This window comes from Tasmannia lanceolata, unplaced genomic scaffold (genome assembly GCF_043159265.1).
Source record: "Tasmannia lanceolata isolate RefF3 unplaced genomic scaffold, GAP_Taslan_0.1 ptg000037l, whole genome shotgun sequence".
Classification (NCBI taxonomy): Eukaryota; Viridiplantae; Streptophyta; class Magnoliopsida; order Canellales; family Winteraceae; genus Tasmannia; species Tasmannia lanceolata.
Window position 1 is genome coordinate 55,950,101 of NW_027518714.1, and position 13,179 is coordinate 55,963,279.

The 13,179-nt window shown below is 36.9% G+C and overlaps 1 pseudogene across 1 annotated transcript; it reads left to right on the forward strand.

Moving 5' to 3' along the window:
• The first annotated feature begins 499 nt into the window (after positions 1 to 499).
• LOC143861616 (GDSL esterase/lipase At5g03980-like) lies at positions 500 to 2,612 on the forward strand (annotated as a pseudogene). The gene is made up of 4 exons (XR_013239976.1): positions 500 to 527; positions 847 to 1,100; positions 1,148 to 1,291; positions 1,443 to 2,612. The product of XR_013239976.1 is annotated as a GDSL esterase/lipase At5g03980-like (transcript).
• Positions 2,613 to 13,179: the final 10,567 nt, after the last annotated feature.

The window sequence follows — 13,179 nt, forward strand, 5'->3', positions numbered from 1 at the left end:
ATCCTATGGCATGGTATGGGCGGGGCCTACGTTGTTCAAAGATGGGCCCACCATTCCACCAACGATTTCTGTTGGGCCCACCAACTGTTCCTGTTGTGTCTGTGGAGAGAGAGAGAGAGAGCGGTCAAAATGTCAAATGGTGGGAAAGTGACACATACGTTAAATCCTAACGTTTAACGTTAGCCAGCCGTCGGGGGGGGGGGATAGCCTACAGAGGGGATATCAGCGCCCTTTTTAAAATTGTATAGTGGGTCCCACGTTTGAAGATCCAAACCATTTGTTTCAAATACAAGTGGTTTTTGAACCACGGCCATCTCCAACAAAAGCATACATATGAAATAAACAGTTTTGATGAGAAAGTGTCTTTCTATTTTGGTCTCTTCTCTTTTTAAAAATAAAAAATAAATAAATAAAGAAGTTGTTCTATAGTACTTGTTGATGATTGGTATTCAATTTTTAAAAAAATCTACCTCTAATTCTATGACATTTTGATTTAGCAATGTGCTGTTCTGCTTGTGGGTGGGATTGTATCTATAAATTATCTTGCACTTAAAAATTATCAGTTTTCTGTCAATTTTAAACATAAAATAAGACTCTGTTTGTGTGAATGTAGACAGTGAAGTAAGACTCTGTTTCCTAGTTGTAAGTTCACTTCGAATCCAAGTTGCAGGTCGCAACTTCCATATGAAATTCGTTCGCTAGTTTTAGGTTTCTTTGATCTGTTAGCTCTTTTTTTTTTCGAATTTTTTCATTAGTAACACATTAATAAAACCATTCAAATCCATCTTAATCTTATCATGTATTTTACATCATCTAATACTCTTTTGCACTCTTGATGCTTTACAGCTCTTTACTTCCATCTCCCCCTTCTCAACCCATACTTGGAGTCAAACGCTGCATTCGATCATGGAGTAAATTTCGCAGTAGTTGGAGCTACTGCTCTTGACCCTTCCATCTTAGAGAAAAGCAATATCCAGGCACCATTTACAAAAAGCTCCCTTGATGTTCAGCTCGACTAGTTCTAGACCCGTCTCAACTCTCTCTGCTCTGATGCTACATGCAAGTCTAACAATTGTGAGCTTTATGTGGAGTTTAATTTTGTTATACTATAATCAAATTTTAATTGTTCATTTTTTAATAATTATAGTGTAAAAAGAAGTTTGAGAAAACCCTTTTCCTGATGGGGGAGATTGGAGGGAATGACTACAACTAAGCTTTTCTCCGAGGCAAAACCACAAAGGAAATGGAAAGCTTTATACCCATAGTAGTAACTACGATAAAAGAGGGAAGAGTAAGTTCTCTTTATCTAAAAACCAACATGTGTGCTTATGATGGTGATTATGATCAATATAGTGTATGATTTTTTGTTGTTATAATATTATTATCATTTCAGTATATGACCCACTTAAATTTATTGTTCTTGTTTGTGATGATTAATTCAGAGATTAATCAATGCCGGCGCCAATCAAATAGTGATTCCTGGAAACTTCCCGATTGGATGCCTGCCAAGCTACCTTACTGCATTCCACACCAATGATAAGGGTTCTTACGATAAGAGAGGATGCCTAAAAAACTTTAACAATTTTGCTATGAGACATAACAGGCAATTAAAACAAGTCATAGAAGAGCTGAAACAGGAATACCCTCAAGTTGTTTTTAAGTACGTTGATTATTACAACGCCTTCCTCGACCTCCTCGATCAGGCTCCTTCACTAGGTATTTCTACTCTAACCTCTCTCATCATCAATTTCTATATTAGTTAACAAAAATATTGACATACAAAATTGTGTTTACAAAATTTTGGGTTATGAAAATAATAATGGTAGAAGTGATTATGCATAAGATCTTCCTCGCATTCACAGAGAAGACCCCAAACTTAATCCTTTTGTGTTCACGGCGATTTTGAAGTTGTGAGTATAGGCTTTCCAGAGGTTGGATTGCAACATGGTTTCTTCGACTTAGAGATGCTGTTTGGATACATGGATTTTATAATCCATGATTGTAAAATCTTGGATCTTACAAGCTAAAATCGGTATTTCATAAGCTAGGATTGTATAAGCTAAAACCAGGATTTCCCTGAAAATGTACAATCCAGGTTTTGGCTGATAAAATCCAGGTTTTAATGTATAAAATCCAAGTTTTAGCTTGTAAATAGATTATAAAATCCTCGTATCCAAGTTATTGGCTATGCTGAGGATGATTATGGGGAGGAGGCTATGCTGAGGATGATTATGGAGAGGAGGCCTTCAAACTCTTCTTTCGAATGAGGAAGGTCAACTTAAAGCCAAAGAATTTCACATTTGGTAGTTTGCTGAAGACCAGTACTGTACAATTAGGCAAGAGCATTCATGGCTTTGCCATGAAAACTCGGTATAAATTCGACCCCTATGTGGGGGATGATCTGCTTGATATGTATGCAAAATGTGGACATGTTGAGGATTCTCGGGCAATTTTTGAAGTGATGCCCCCAAATATAAGTCATTCTTTGGACCTTCATGATTGCACCTTATGCTCAATGTGATCAATCCACCACATAAGGCAAGGTTTTGTAGCCCCAAACTGCTTTGTTTTACCACTATTTTACAAGTTTGTGTGAATATGAGGTTGGTATTGGGAAAGCAAAGTTTACAGAAATCGCATGAAGAATGCATTCAATTTGAATATTTATATTGCAAATGCCCTTATTGATGTTTACGTGATGGGTGGAAGGTTGGAATATTCAATGGAATAATTCATTGGATTGCCACATAAAAGTGATATTATGTGGTTTACAATGATTGTTGGATACGCGCAGTTTGGCTATGAAAAAGAGGCTCTGAGACCTTCTGTTATATGCTCAATGCTCAAAAGAGGGCAACTCAAGTTACCTATTCTAGTGTTCTTTGAGCTCGTGCAAGCTTAGCAGTCATGGCCAAATAGTTGTACGCTAAAGCTTGGATTGATAACCATTCAAAAAATAAAAATGAAGCTTACATTGATATAAAGTGCATTTAATAGCTCAGGTGTATTCAAGACTATGAAATTAATTATGAAGCATTGTTTTCCCTAGTGGCAAAAATGACAATTGTTGCTCGTACTCTTGTTACCAATGCTTCTACGCGCCAATGGCCTTTGTATCAAATGGATGTTAAGAACATATTTTATATGGCAATCTTCTTGAAATATATACATGACTCTTCCAGAACTCTATATTCCAAAAGATTAGGAAAAACAGAAGAATGCAGTTCGTCATTATTTCAAAAAATACATTTAGGCCACTTTTGAATACCTCATGCTATTGTATTTGGATTTGGGTACAAAATACAGTCAACTTGATGCTCACGTTGAGAGAGAGAGAGGCAACGACAAGGTCGAGAAGCAGCGAGGGTGAAGGTAATTGTCAGAAATTTTGATCTCAAAATAATGTCTTGCAGAACAGATTTAAAAATCCATTTTTTTCATTGTTGTAGCTGAAATGATCCAATTCCAAATCTCAACTGCAAATGTGAGAAACCCAAATCTAAATCTTGTGGGTATCCAAACGTGGCCTTAGGTAATTAGAGAAATTATATGATGGGTGATTGTACAAACACATATTTTTCATAAAGTACGGTAGGCCGTCTCCATAGGATGATCCAAACCGTCCTTTTGTCAGGCCACAATGTAAATAGGTTGTGCCCCCAAAATCATGTCCATAGGATGGTTCTAACCCTTCGATCTATTGAAGTTTTCATAATGTGCGGTCCGTCTATAGATCAAAGGGTTAGGATCATCCAATGGAAATGATTTTTGGGGCACAACCTATTTACGTTTTTGCCAAACAAATGGACGGTTTATATCATCTTATGGAGTGGGCCATACCGTACTTTTTGAAAAATACGGGTTGGAATGGTACAGCCACCGATGCTATACGAGATTATATATTCTTCTTAAATTTTCGGACCTCAAGCCCTACCTCACGTTTTCATCTCTCTCTCGAACCAAACACAGAGTCAAAACTTCAGTTCACAAGGAAGCCTTCTGAAGCCCCATATCACAGGTTTAATCCTCTCATATTTGGAATTCCATATTCCTCATTTATTGCCTTTAACTTGTTGTATTTTCATCCACAATGAAACCATCTACAATCTCTTAACAAACTTCAGCCTAGGGTTGCAAATCCAAATGCACATCTCTGGTTTTTATATTTTATTTTAAGAAGAATGGAATACAGTTAATCAAGACATTGTTATGTCTTTTCTTTATTTTGTTATGTGAATCTTGCTTGTGATGTATGATTTTGTGATCCCCATTTATCTAAAGTGGTTGAATCTGAAGAAAAATGTATGTTTGATTCATTGACATGTCACCCTACTGAGACCGAATTCATTGACCCAATTGCTGAAAATCTAGAAGGAGGCTAGTGCTTTAGGGTTTTGCAAGGTTGTCCCACAATTTCCCAAACCTTATAAAACAAGTCGCTATCGAAATGCCCAGATTTGGTTTTGATGTGAATGTTGTATCTGTTTGTTCTTCTACTTAAATGGGTCTTGGGATTTAAGGAAATGATGAAAAGTTTGGTCAGTGTTCATGAAAAGGCACCAAGAGTTATGTCCCATGGTTTATTAGTAGGATCTCTTTTTGTAAATCCAGTGGTAATTTATAGGAAATCGGACATATGAAAGAGAGAAACATAGCTAGCCTTGTGCTTTTTTATTTTTGGACACTTTGGTATGCCATTGGTGGCATTTTGATCTGTAACCTTATTTTTTTACACATTTCCGCCATCATTTTCAGTCTTTCTCTCTTCTTTTATTAAGAAAAGGTTGCAAGGAAAGTGATGTGGTGTGGCCCTGTTACCGAGGTTCCTTTCTATATGTGTGCTAGTCTCTATTTCTCTTCCCTGCGTGTATCACGTATCATTCATTAATTTCTGTACTGTTATGAAACAGAGCTTGGGTTCTGTTTTGGCCTCTTGGAAAAAATGATATTTATCTCTTGGAGGAAGAACCACAATAATTAAAGCGGCGTTACATATATTGCGTGTCTCTATTAGATAACGAATATAATTGAGAAGTTACTACCATCAAAGATAACGAATATAATTGAGAAGCTCCAGCGTAAACTTTCTATGGGATAGAAAGCAAACAAAAGAACCAAACATCTCATGAAGTGGAAGTGAGTGTGAAAACCAAAGAAATAAGGCAGGCTCAGAACTACGAATCTTAGACTAAAGAACAATACATTGTTGGAAAAATTGCTATGTAAGTATGAAGAAGAAAAAGAGGCCTTATGGCAAAAAATAATTGGGAAAAAATATGGTAAGGGATGGGGGGATTGGGAGTGTAGGAATCCACCACTAGGGAAAGGTTCGTGTGCATGCCGATTAATTTATAGATCTAGTCATCTAGATCTTTATATGAGTCTACAGTTAGATATAGCGTGGGAAGGGGGAGATAACTCAGTTTTGGGAGGATTTATGGGTAGAAGATTTACAACTTTATTCCATGCATTCCCGGATCTATACCTATTAGCCATAGAGGGGTGAGAGTTTGTGATAATTTTGAGTGGAGGATATGTCGATTTTATAGGCATGATTTTAAATTTCCACAGAAAACGATACTGAAATAAAAAACCTGAAGTGTATAGGCATGATTTTAAATTTCCACCGAAACACGTACCAAAATCAGAACGCATACCGAAACCAAAACCTTAAGTGTATTAGTAGCTTATTGTACGGGTAAATGTTATATAATTATAAGCACATGTCACTAGGTGTTTGACGTTGCTAAACCCTTATGGGTAGTGTTTTTTTTTATGTGATGGTTTATGAGAGTATTTGTACTTATCCTAGCAATTCCTGAAGTTTCACCATAAATGTCCACTATTTGCATATGTTTTCATACTTTTCTGTGATTTTACAAGATTTCCGCTGAAACATGTTTCTATTTCTTCCATACATACCGAAATTGAAACTTGAAACCTTGTATATAGGATGTTGGTCTTAGGAGGAATTTCAAGTATTCTATTCCGAAAAAGATGCTACAGCCGGTTGTTTTTTTATTTTTAAGATAGGGTTTGGGGGAAATGTGGAAAAAGCCTTGCCTTCAAGATTTGGTACGATTTTAGGAAAGATATGGCTTTTGCAATAGTATAGAAATGAGGGTTTTGATGTGTTTTAACCCTCCCATTTGTTCTGGAGGGTTAAAAAATATAAAATGCCTTCCAAAAAGTCATAAAAGAGTCACCAAATGAGGTTAAAATGGAAAAATAAAAATATGCCAAAAAATTACAAATCTGGGATTTTTGCAGATTTGTCATGCGATTTTGTCGAGAATCTGGTATATTGTCTTCAATCGAAGCAGAAAAAAATGGAACAAAACATGACGAAACACACTAGATCAAACCTGATTTTAAAACCAAGTTTTCATTTTTGCTTTTGTTCTGTTTTCCAAAATGAAACAAAATGTTTCGTCTCCTTGCCACATTCACCGTGTCTTCTTTGTCCGGTCCTTTCAAAGCATGTTGGATGCAGGTGGAAGGTCAAAACTTGTGAAAGAATTGAAGAGGAAGAGATTTGATTAGCAAGTAGGTGTGCATTATGTATAATGGCAGAGGAAGATAAACACTATAACACATTATGCTTCATTGCCACCTATCTCGTAGACTATGGTGCTCTTTTATTGAATGTTTTGGCGTATCATGGGTGTTCACGATTTCAATTGAGAAAGTTATCATTGTTTGGGGCGGGGGACTCTTCAGTAGCATAGTAAACATTTTTTTTTTTTTTTTGGCTCTATATTTCAGATCTATTGGTTTTTCACATTTGGAAGGAATGGTATAATAGAATCTTCAATGATCACCATAGGCCCACGGGCTTAATCCATTGTGCGAGGAATAATAAGGCAATGCCCACACTCCCAACCCCAGAAATATTAAGACTCTCTTTTGAATTTTGAGAATTGATTCTGAGTCCAAAATTGATTATTGACGGTAGGATGAGCCTGACTGGGTGTGTATTCCAAGACTTTTGTGGCATTATGTTGAAGCCATTTTTTGGTCCTGCCAGTGAATGCAATCCAAATGAAGCAGAGGTAATTGTTCTTTGTGGACTCTAGAATTTTGGATCTATAATGCATGAAAATCTATTTATTGAAGGTGGTTCTACACATGTCCTCTCATGGGCACAGAGAATCTCACCTGGACCTTGGAGGTAAAAGGGTATTATCATCAAGATACTACATTTGCGTGATAGGATTCACCCCATCATTTCGGCACAAATCTAGATCCACTAATGAGATGCCAGACATGTTGGCAAAGGAAGGAGTAGAGCGTGAAGAGTTTGTAGCAGGTTATGCAATCCCACATTAGATAAATTTGTACCTTAAGAAAGGAGGGCATTCAGGGTTGAAAACTTGTTTGGAAGGATTAGAGCGTGAAGAGTTTGTAGTAGGTGATGGAATCCCAGTTTAGAGTAATTTGTACCTAAAGAAAGGAGGGAGTTCTGAGTTCTTGAAGAACCGTACGATTGGCGTCGTGATGTCATTTTTTCAGCAGGGTTGAAAATTTGGCATCTTATATTTTATGTTTCTGGCTTGCTTTTGTAATATTTGCAGGGACAACTCATCCCTTTACTTTTCTCTGCTGTATTGTGAATTTTGCTGATGAAATAAAGTTCTGATTACTATGGACAAAAAGTAGTTCACCAAGAAAAAACATTGCAACCACTTGATTTGAATCCCTCCAGTCCCCAGCCACTCAAAAAATAGATGCAAAAAAGAAGGAAATATTACTAGCACAATTCATAAGTTCAAAATAATTCCACAAATGATTCATATAAAAGAAGTATGCATCGTTATCAAATCATCATGGAGCACTTGAAATCAAACATACAAGACTATTAGTATTAAGTCATAAAGGGCGGCAAAAGAAAACTTGATTTGAGCTTTAAAATACTAAAATATGCCCGAAATGCGATCATAAACCCCTCATATCTAAAAAAATCAAGCCAAAAACATTTCATTTGAATTCCTAAAATATAAGCAATCAATCTTCAGTTACAAAAGATCCTTCGAGAGGAGATTCATAGGATTTTCATCAAAATAGAAAATTCAGATTTTCCTCTCTGGACCTCTTAGGGACTTCAAAATCCCCATTTTAAAGCTCCAAAGGGTTATCATAATATACTAGAATTAACTGCAAATTGAGATTCCAAATGGAAATGGTGGACTTCAATCTGACGATGTCAGATGGTTGCTTACAATAGTCGTACGGCTGATGAAGTTGGCAACAACCTCCTTAGTCCATTGCTATGTGATTTAAATATTTGAAATCAAAGTCCTTGAGAAAGAAGATTTGGGAGGATTAGCTTGCTAAAATAATTACTTATCTTTGTTGAGAAAACATTGTGAGGTTGCTCCATTGTGACCTGATGTTCACGGGTTCAAGTCACGGAAACAGCCCCTTTGCAAAGCAAGGGTAAGGCTGCTTACATCTTGATGATAGAGAAACATCAAGGGAAGCACATGTGTAACACGGGGGAAACATGAGAGAAATGCACCAAACTTTTTTCATGGTTCTTATTTAATTGTTTTTTAATGATAGTTTTTGTTTAAATTAGAGGCACAGATTGATGATTTATGCATGTTCCTTACGTGTTTTAATTTTTTAGCAAACTTGTGTACTTATTTCTATTTTATTACTAAATGTACTATTGTTTTCCTTTTCAATATGTGTTCCCATTTTGATTTTGTTATTTTTTTTTTTTTTTTGTGATTTCTGCAAAATGTTTCCTATACATTTTACACACATTTGCCACAAGTTTCACATACGTTTCCTATTTGTTTCACGTATGTTTTCCAAGTGTTTCCCATAAGTTTCTCATACGTTTCCCATGCGTTTCAGAAACGGTCCCCCATTTTTTTTCCACGTTGCCAAAATGTTTTTTTGAAATATGCCCTGCCCCCACGCACGCGTTCACACGCACAAAGGCGTTTCCAGTAACTATGCCCATATATTACACTATTAAGAGGTTCTGCATCATTAATTGCTTCATTTATAGAACATTCATTCATTAGAAAACTGAACTGCTTTATCAGTGATAGCTCTGCCTTCTTCATAGAACTATTGCTAGATACAAGTTTTTATTCATCGTTTCTATCAACTCAGAGAAATCATCTAGCTACTATGAGAACTTGGCCTTTACCACAGGTACCAGTTTTGCATTTGGAACTAATTTACAAGAACATCTTTTGCCCTTGATGGTTTTATCACCAATGAATGGGCTGGTTGATTTTGCCTTCTATTTATCCCAACCTAGGCTTCTAAATGACATAACTTTTTCCACTCATGTCCTAATTGTCTATTTTAGTATGTTCAAGGTTGTCTTGAATTGATTATAAAGATTGTTTGTGGCCATTCTAACTTTTTGGAAACTGAACATTTCCTTCTTCTTTTTATCAAAGGGTACCAAGCATCCCACCAGTACAAAAACTCATACAGCGAAGACTCAGAACGCCCTCCAACCCTCACCCATTACATACAAACTGCTAACAATCTCAACAATCTGCCTCCACTCACCCGACACATCTCCAACCCTTTCTGGTTACATTTCAATAGAAACCAACCTCTAAACACAGAATTCCTCAGCTCCCTGTAGTCTGTTACCCAGGCAGTAACAACCCAGATTAGCCCAAGGATTGCTGTCCAACACAATTTCTCATTACCAGATCCCGCCTTTAGATAAGATAGCAATCCATCCCATATTGGTTGCACTTACTGAAACAGTTATAAGCAATTCCTGTTCAACGTGGTTGGATAGATTTGTGCCGATCCACCACAGCTGTGCTGCCCTTATAAGGTTGGCCATCCTAAATTATCCCAAGCAAAGCAGTCCATGCTAACGATCAAGAGTTTCCATGGTCTCTCTGAAATACCCCACATGCCCTAAGTTTTTATTTCCTTTTCAATTATTAAGAAAGGGAATTTTTGTCCTTTCACCTGGCTTCGTTTGTTTTAAATCAGAAGCTTCATGTTTCTTTGACAAAAGCTGAGAGTGTTTTAACAAAAAAGAAAAAGAGAAGCTAGGGTTTGACGTTGAGAAGAAGAAGAAGAGTGGGTTTTCATCGGAAAAATTGTTGCCTAGCACCGGAAAAACTCCGTTGAGCGCGGATTTTTGGCGTTGGAGGTGAGTGATGTTGGGATTGTTGGTTACCGTTATATAATATAGGAATTTTCAGTTATTAGGGTTTTAAAAATGGAAAATCATAGGGTTTTTCTTTGTTTCATAAATTTGACAAGGTTCTAAGCATGGTTTAAAATTTCAACCGAAATCCGAAATTTCGGATACCGGTGGGGACCGAAACCGGAATTTTCCGAAATTCCATTTTTCGCCCTTTACCAAATTTCGGACCGAAATTTCGGTTTAATGACATTATTTATTAAAAAAAAAAGGTGTTTCGGTCTGAAATTTCGAAATTTGGGTCCGGAATTTGAAACCAAATTACCAAATTTCGGACCGAAATTTCGGTTTTTGGTGGGGTCCGAAACGGTTACCGAAACCGAAATTTTAAACCTTGGTTCTAAGAGAATTTAAGCGATGAAATCGGTTCCGTTGGAAAGTTTTCGTTAGCTTTCTTCTCGAACCAGCTTTGATACCATTTTTCTGTCACGCCCCCGAACCGAAGGCACGACAGACGCCGCGTACCTGCAAAATAAAACCTCACAGGCACGCAAGGCTTTCTTATACAACATCAATATAACACCAAAGACATTCACAATTTACTTGGGTAGTATTCAGAGTAACTAAAACTTCGATATCATTGTATACAAACAACCACCAACATTCTTATTTACAAACTTCGAAACCATACACACCATACTAGCTTAACTATATCTACACATTTCCTCAAAAACCCCAAAACAACAAAAGCAAAAGCTCACATATAGTCCTAGTCCAGAAAATCCCGCAAGCACTGGGTGGATCGCCCGTCACGACTATCATTGGAACCTAAAATGTTATAATCCACAGTGAGCTCGAAAGCCAGCAAGTAATATAGCTCAACTAAAACTAAACTTAAGTATGCTGAAAACAAAGCAAAATCATATTTCGGAATTTACTGAGTCTATATAAAGAGAAATGCAAAATCAGAATCAGAATAACAGTGCGTATTAGAAAATGCATAGTAACAAAACGATGCTCATGTGCTAGGAGGCGGAAACAGAACTGCAAAAGAAGTAGATATCAGATACAAGTCGACATGGTCAATTGTTTAACCTCCTTTGACATAAGAGGGCCAACGTATCATCCCATTGGCGAGGGTATATACACACCAACCATCATAAGCCAGATATGAGGGAATTATAAAAATGCGGACCTCATGAATTTTCTAAATCAATATACCCAAAGTAACAAAATCAGCTGTTCAAATAGTTGTTTCGAAGAATAATTTTGTTGACAAATCTTTTCAAAATTTTGCATACGAAGGTCGCTCAAGTTTGGCTAAATACTTACTATACAAGCACTCTCCGATACAAGGCTTCAAATGGAGCCATCTGAATACTAGCTTGGAAACTATTATTGTATGCAAACTCGACTAAGGATAGGTGATGATCCCAAGAACCATTAAAGTCGATAACACACACTCGAAGCATATCCTCCAAAATTTGAATTGTCCTTTCTGACTGCCCGTTTGTCTGAGGATGGAATGCAGATCCCCCATATGTTGGAATGATGTGGGAGAAAGAAGATTAGTTGGTCCTGATTTAGTACAAGAAGCAATTGAGACTGTTCAGTTAATTAATGAGCAACTCCGTGTAGCCCAGAGCAGACAGAAAAGCTATGCGGATGTATGGAGAAGGGAATTAGTGTTTCAGCCTGGTGATAAAGTATTTCTTCGGGTGTCTCCAACAAGAGGAGTTATGCGATTTGGGATTTGTGGAAAACTCAGTCCTCGGTATGTGAGCCCTTATGAGATTCTAGATAAAGTAGGAAAGATGGCATACAGACTTGTCTTACCGCTTTCTCTCTCTGCTGTCCATAATGTTTTTCACGTCTCCATGCTGAGAAAATATATTGCTGACCCGAGCCATGTGATAGAGATAGAAGAGATACCACTTGAAGAAGACTTGTCATATGAGCAGTTACCTCTTCGCATAGTGGATACAAAGGACCAAGTTTTGTGTCGCCGCACCATTCCATATGTTAAAGTGCAGTTCTGAGCTAGAAGTAACTTGGGAGCTGGAGGAAGAGACAAGAAAGAAATATCCTTATCTTTTTTATGACTCAGGTATACTAATTGATTTATCTTAAATTTCGAGGACAAAATTTTTTGAAGGAGGGAAGAATGAAATACCCCAAATGCCCTAAGTTTTTTTTTCCTTTTCAATTATTAAGAAATGGTATTTTTGTCCTTTCACCTGGCTTCGTTTGTTTTAAATCAGAAGCTTCATGTTTCTTTGACAACGAAAAAGAAAAAGAAAAGCTAGGGTTTGACGTTGAGAAGAAGAAGAAGAAGAGTGGGTTTTCATCAGAAAATTGTTGCCGAGCACCGGAAAAACTCCGTTGAGCGAGGATTTTTGGCGTTGGAGGTGAGTGATGTTGGGATTGTTGGTTACCATTATATAATATAAGAATTTTCAGTTATTAGGGTTTTAAAAATGGAAAATCATAGGGTTTTTCTTTGTTTCATAAATTTGACAAGGTTCTAAGAGAATTTAAGTGATGAAATTGGTTCCGTTGGAAAGTTTTCGTTAGCTTTCTTCTCGAACCAGCTTTGCCCTTTTTCTATTAGATCTTCTGGGAGTTTTGAAACCCCCAAATTACTTCGTATTTTTCCGTAGATAATTTTAGGTTATGTTTTGTTTTGCGTTTGATCTTTTACGCAGGTGATTGATTATTCTGTTCGTAAAGGATTGGGGAGTGCTTGTATAGTAAGTATTTAGCCTAACTTCAGCGATCTTCGTATGCAAAATTTTGAAAAGATTCGTCAATAAAATTATTCTTCGAAACAACTATTTGAACAACTGATTTTATTACTTTGGGTATATTGATTTAGAAAATTCATGAGGTCCGCATTTTTATAATGCCCCCATGTCTGGCTCATGATGGTTGGTGTGTCTGTACCCCCGCCAATGGGATGATACGTTGGCCTTCTTATGTCAGAGATGGTTAAACAATTGACCCTGTTGACTTGTATCTGATATTTGCTACTTTTGCGTTTT